Source organism: Apium graveolens, chromosome 5 (genome assembly GCF_009905375.1).
Source record: "Apium graveolens cultivar Ventura chromosome 5, ASM990537v1, whole genome shotgun sequence".
In the NCBI taxonomy this organism is placed as follows: domain Eukaryota; kingdom Viridiplantae; phylum Streptophyta; class Magnoliopsida; order Apiales; family Apiaceae; genus Apium; species Apium graveolens.
This window is the reverse complement of record NC_133651.1, coordinates 71289296-71296247: the sequence shown is the minus strand read 5'-3', so window position 1 is coordinate 71296247 and position 6952 is coordinate 71289296. Positions and strand designations below refer to the sequence as shown.

Here is a 6952-nt window from a genome sequence, read left to right as displayed (position 1 = left end):
GAATCGGGATTCTCCAACCTAGAGAGATGGTCAGCTACTTGATTCTCAGTACCTTTTCTATCTTTGATCTCTAACTCAAATTCTTGAAGTAAAAGCACCCAACGAATGAGTCTCGGCTTCGAATCCTTCTTAGAAACCAGATAGCGAATAGCTGCATGATCAGTGAATACTGTCACTTTCGTACCAAGCAGATAAGATCGAAATTTCTCAAAGCCAAAGACTATAGCCAAAAGCTCCTTCTCAGTAGTGGTGTAGTTCAATTGGGCCCCATTTAAAGTCTTACTTGCATAGTAGACCACATGGAAGAGATTTTTCTTGCGCTGTCCCAGAACTGCACCTACCGCATAATCACTCGCATCACACATCATCTCAAACAGTTCTGTCCAATCTGGTGCTGTAATAACTGGTGCAGTGATCAAACTCTTCTTGAGAGTCTCGAATGCTGCCAAACATTCATCATCAAATTTGAAAGGCACATCTTTCTCAAGCAAATTGCACAATGGCTTAGATATCTTTGAAAAGTCCTTGATGAATCACCGATAAAAACCCGCATGACCGAGAAAACTACGGATTCCTTTCACAGAATTGGGTGGGGGAAGATTTTCAATGACTCCCACCTTGGCCTTGTCCACCTCTAGACCCTTGCTAGAGACCTTATGCCCAAGGATAATGCCTTCACGCACCATAAAATGACATTTCTCCCAATTAAGCACCAAATTAGTTTCCACGCATCTTTTGAGTACGGCGCGCAGATTATTCAAACATTCATCATATGAGTGTCCAAAGATGGAGAAGTCATCCATGAACACTTCGACGTTATTTCCAATCATGTCAGAGAATATAGCCATCATACATCTCTGAAAGGTGGCCGGGGCGCCACATAACCCAAACGAAACTCTACGAAAAGCAAATGTGCCAAATGGACAAGTGAAGGTAGTCTTTTCCTGATCCTCTGGTGCAATACAAATCTGATTATACCCGGAATAACCGTCCAGAAGACAAAAATACTCATGTCCCGCCAATCTGTCAAGCATTTGATCAATGAATGGGAGAGGGAAGTGATCCTTCCTTGTGGCTTTGTTCAATTTTCTATAATCCATGCATACTCTCCATCCTGTAACTGTTCGAGTAGGGATGAGTTCATTCTTTTCATTTGCGACCACAGTGATACCTCCTTTCTTAGGTACACATTGCACGGGGCTCACCCACGAGCTGTCAGAAATAGGATAAATGATGCCTGCATCTAGCCATTTCAGAATTTCTTTCTTCACCACCTCCTTCATGATCGGGTTCAGTCTTCGCTGCTGTTCCACAGTTGGCTTACTACCTTCCTCTAACAGAATTTTATGCATACAATATGAAGGACTTATCCCCTTGATGTCTGCTATGGTCCATCCTATAGCCGATTTGAATTCTCTCAAAATCCTTAAGAGCTTGTCTTCCTCACTACCTGAAAGGTCAGCTGAAATAATAACAGGTAACGTAGATGAATCACCTAAAAAAGCATACCTCAAGTGTTCAGGTAATGGTTTGAGCTCTAAGGTAGGTGCTTCCTATATTGATGGTTTGAGCTTCCCTTCAGCGTTCTTGAGGTCAGAAGTACCAAGAGATTCAAATGATATGTCCAGCTTTCGCTTCCAGGGAGAAGCGTTCAGATATTGTAATTGCTCGTTGCTATCTTCATCATCACTGTCAAATTCCCCCACTAAGGCCTTTTCCAATGCATCAGACATTAGCATGTGCTCGAGTTCCGAAGTAACTGCGGAATCAATCACATCCACTTTTAAGCACTCCTCATCTTCTGTAGGGAATTTCATTGCCTTGAATACGTTGAAGGTCACATCCTGATCTTGGACCCGCATAGTAAGTTCCCCTTTTTGCACATCTATCAAAGTACGGCCAGTAGCCAAGAAAGGCCTCCCCAAGATTATGGGAATCTTCTTATCTTCCTCAAAATCCAGAATAACAAAATCTGTAGGAAAGAAGAGCTTATCCACTTTGATGAGCACATCCTCAACTATGCCCCTTGGGTAAGTAATGGAACGGTCAGCCAATTGTAGCGACATGTATGTGGGTTTTGGATCAGGCAGATCCAGCTTTTTAAAGATCGACAACGGCATCAGATTAATGCTTGCTCCCAAATCACAAAGGCACTTGTCAAAAGTTAGATTGCCAATGGTGCAAGGAATGGTGAAGCTTCCTGGATCTTTCAGTTTTGGTGATAACTTTTGCTGCAGAACAGCGCTGCATTCTTCCGTGAGAGCAACGGTTTCAAGGTCATCCAGTTTCACCTTCCTTGAAAGAATAGTCTTCATAAACTTCGCATAACTAGGCACTTGTTCCAGAGCCTCAGCGAAAGGTATATTGATGTGAAGTTTCTTGAACACCTCCAGAAACTTCCCGAACTGTCTATCCAGCTTTTGTTGCTGCAATCTCTTAGGAAAAGGTGGTGGAGGATAGAGCTGTTTCTCCCCTGTATTAGCCTCAGGCAGAGTGTGTTCAACAGTAGTCTTCTTTGGTTCCGCCACTTTCTCCTTTTGCTTAGATTCTTCATCTCTAACTTCAGCTTCGACTTCTTTTGCCTTTTCAGCATCAGCTACTTTTCCAGACCTTAAGGTAATAGTCTTGACTTGCTCTTTAGCTTCCTTCCTGCCTGGTACTTCCGTGTCACTGGGAAGAGTGCCAGGTTGACAATTGAGCACTGCATTGGCTAATTGACCGATTTGATTTTCCAAGGTCTTGATAGAAACCGCCTGACTCTTGCATAACAGCTTAAGTTCCTCAAAATCAGCACTAGTAGGTGCAGCTGCACTTCCCTGTTGAGGATATGATTGCCTTGTAGCATACTGCTGTGGTTGTTGGAATCCAGGTGGGTTAAACTGTTTACTCACTCCTTGCTGATATGGTGGCTAAATAGCATTCTGATTATTTCCCCAGCTGAAATTTGGATGATTTCTGTTGTTAGGATGATAGGTCGCTGGCACAGGCTGCTGTTGTCGCTGATAATTATTCACATACTGAACAGATTCGTTGACAAGAGAACACTGATCCGTAGCATGAGAACCTGCACAAAGCTCACAAACCATAGCTATTTGATTAACTCCATACGTAGCCAGAGAATCAACCTTCATTGATAGCGCTTGGAGCTGGGCTGCAATAGCGGTGGCTGCATCAACTTCCAGAATACCTGCTACCTTGCCTGACGTCATCCTCTGAGTTGGGTTTTGATGCACATTTGCAGCCATCGTCTCGATAAGATTATACGCCTCAGTATAGCTTTTAGCCCATAAGGCTCCTCCAGCTGCTGCATCGAGCATGGGCCGAGATTGGGCCCCCAAACCATTATAAAAACCAGTGATTACCATCCAATCCGGCATTCCATGATGTGGACATTTTCTCAACATTTCCTTGTAGCGTTCCCAAGCCTCGCACATAGATTCTGTAGGTTGCTGCGCAAACTGAGTAAGAGCACTCCTCATAGCAGCAGTCTTTGCCATTGGATAAAACTTCACCAGAAACTTTTGCGCAAGATCTTGCCACGTAGTGATTGACCCAGCTGGTTCGGAATGTAACCAGTCTTAAGCTTTATCCCTCAGTGAGAATGGGAAAAGCCTCAACTTGATAGCCTCATCAGTCACGCCATTATACTTAAAAGTGCTGCAGATCTCGACAAAATTCCTTATGTGCATGTTGGGGTCTTCAGTTGCCGCTCCTCCAAAAGAAACAGAATTCTGCACCATCTGAATAGTGCCCGGCTTGATTTCAAAGGTGTTAGCTTGAATAGCCGGATGAAGGATGCTTGACTGAATGTCATCAATTTTAGGCCGAGAAAAATCCATAAGAGCTGGATCAGCTTGAACAATACGATCTCCCATGTTTACTGGTTCTTTCTGCTCAGTTCCTGAATCCGAATCCTCAAAATCTAACTTCTCCGGAGTATCAAGAACTTCGTCTTTCTCCTCAGCTGTATCTAAGGTCCTCTTGCGAGCACGAGAACGAGTTTGCATAAACGCTTCCTAAAGTACCTGAAACACAACCGAAAAGAGTAATTAACTACTACGTCCTAATCACTGAGTCCTAATGACCAATGATGGTAAGTACATAAACTAAACAAATACGCCGAGTCCCCGGCAGCGGCGCCAAAAACTTGTTAGGGCGAAATCACGCACTAATATTCACGCAAGTATACGCGTTCGCAAGTAATATAGAATACTTTCTAGTTCGTTCCCTCAGAGACTCAGACTAAGTTATTGTCTAATTAAACTCACTCACCAATGTATGATTACTTCTCAATGTTAAGATAACACTTCAAATTGTTGATTAAATATTAATTATAATTAACTACTTAATTAACCACTTAACTAACACTTCAATTTATCAATAATAAAACACTCATGAGATCACAACTTCATTATTAATTCCTTCTATAGCCATTGTTATTACCTTTAGCATGTGACAGTGATGATATAAATGGAATAACACGGAACTGATAAAAGCCAACTTTCATTGTACTAATACCATTCTACCAAACATCCACAATTAAGATAGAAGTTGAATAGTCATCAATCATGTTGAGTTCCTATATGTCTACAAAAATTGACAACACAACGATTTAAGCACAAGTTATTCCTTTTGATTACATAGGGCAAATAAAACTGTTAGAGTTACCCACTAATCATGCACAACGTACATGAACCTATGCTAGCATGGCAAGTTCTAAATCTCAAGATCCACCGTCGCTTCACAAGAGATTAACACCCTATCTTATATGTTCGCGACGCACATAAGACGAATACGCACAACCAATACTAGATATCATGCAATCATCACACACTAAAGTATTAAACAATTAACTAAAGAATTCCATAATAAATCCGTTGAAACCCCATGATCACGATTAGCCCATAATAGAACTTATCGCCATCATGGGTTCATATGAAATCATGATAAACAACACAAGAAAATAATAACTAAACTAATTATATTAAAACAGAGTACGTCACAAGAGTAAATAAGTCAAAGCAAGAAAACTAGCATCCAACGTTACAACGAAACAAGAATCACAAGAAAATATGCTTCCTCTTCGTTGCGGTGTGCTAAATCGGTCTTCTTCCTTATCTCCTTCGCTTTTTGCGCCAAACACAATCTAAAACATAATCTCCTTCATAATCTCTATGAAAACGTCTCAAATCTACTTATATAATAGTCCCATAAAACTCAGATTACATAGAAGTTGGAAGCCAAACAGAAGTAGAAGTCTAAAATAATTCAGCTTTTTCCCCGACCCTGCGCGGCCGCTCAGCATTTCTGCGCGGGCGCGCAAGGCTGCTGCGCGGCCGCTCAGCATTGCTGCGCGGGCGCGCAGGACCCTACTGGAAAAATTCCAGGTTTGCTCCATTTCTTCGCCGTAATCTGCCCGTTCTTTTCCTCTCGCAATGGTGAACACATGCCAAGGCTTATTCTTTATGATTCCTCCTCCGAAATGCAACTAATACCCTGAAATGCATAAACACTAGAAAAATGCATCAAATACACAAAATACTTGATTTCAAGACACCAATTTAAGCCATTTTAAGACGTTCTAAGTGGTATAAAATGCCACTTATCAACTAGCTATAGTGTCACCACACAAATGTCTATGAGAACAGACATCCTTCATAATGAAGCAAGCATAGTATGTACCGATCTTTGCGGATTATTAATTACCAGTTAGTAATCCTATGACCAGGAACTATTTAAGTTTAGAGTTATCATCTTTTTAGGTCTCACTATTATGATCTCATCATAATCCATAAAAAGCTTTACTCTAAACTATGGTATATCTTATTTAAACACTTAAATAGATAAAGCCCGTAATAAAAAAAAACAAGTATTTTATTAATATCAATGAAATCAAAACAGATTATATAAAAGTTATTCCTAAATCCTAATACATGATTGGACTTAGGACATATTCCTTTCAGGTTCAGTTTTGCTCAGGCCTACTTGTACTTAATAAAACAAGCCACATTTGATTTGTATTCCATTTTTACTCCCCCGCGCGTGATCCATCAAGCTTGCATGCATGTGAACTTTAAAAGGAATTAAAGAAATTGGCCACCTTAATTTTCTAATTTAAATTTAAATTATAACTTAATTATATAAAATAAACTTAAATATAATTTATATAAATAAACTAATTTATATATATAAAATAAACTTATTTAAAGTTTATGAAATAAATCATTTTAATTTTATTAAACAAACTATATAAAAGTCCATAGAATAAATTTATTTAAGTTAACAATTAAACTTTGCCAATTTCTCGAGTTATTTAGCTGTATACCCTGTACACCTCTTCTCGTATATTAACAGATAATCGTTCAATCCAAGTACATTCCTCAACTTAACAGTTCTTCTATAAGTAATACCCATATTCCTTTCACGAGCTATTGATGCCTAGTGCAATTAGTCTGGTTCACGGACGATTAACTTTGATCCAGGTCTTCGTATTATAGCTTTGATTGCATTGTTAAGCTTACAACAACTTTATCTCTTAGAACACTGACTATCAATAAACAACTGTACTTTCACTAGAATTCTTTCTGGTACTTAGACAAAGTCTTCATTGTTAATACAATCTTGAATACTTCATTCAATATTCTTCACTAACGCTTGAACATTTAAATGAACTCCTTTCAGTGAGTATAACTTCAGGACTGTGGCTGTCTTCTTTAATCTCTGTCTATACCCTGTCTTCAATTCTTCAGATTCCTATGCTTCGAACACTGTCTATCTTCAATCAATTCCAATACAATGAAATCTTTAGGTAGCACATATACATTAAATCTTCATCATTTCTGAAATCCTGAAAGTCTTTAACCTTTATTCATCACTAAGGCATGAACATGTTAATAAACTTCTTTCAGTGACCTGTAAATAGACTTCAATCCTTCTTCTAATCTTTTGATTC

The 6952-nt window shown here is 39.4% G+C and overlaps 1 non-coding gene across 1 annotated transcript; it reads left to right on the top strand.

Moving 5' to 3' along the window:
* Nucleotides 1–3375: 3375 nt before the first annotated feature.
* Nucleotides 3376–3482, top strand: LOC141662528 (small nucleolar RNA R71). Its single transcript, XR_012550639.1, has one exon. It is a non-coding gene; the product is annotated as a small nucleolar RNA R71 (small nucleolar RNA).
* The last annotated feature ends 3470 nt before the right edge of the window (nt 3483–6952 follow it).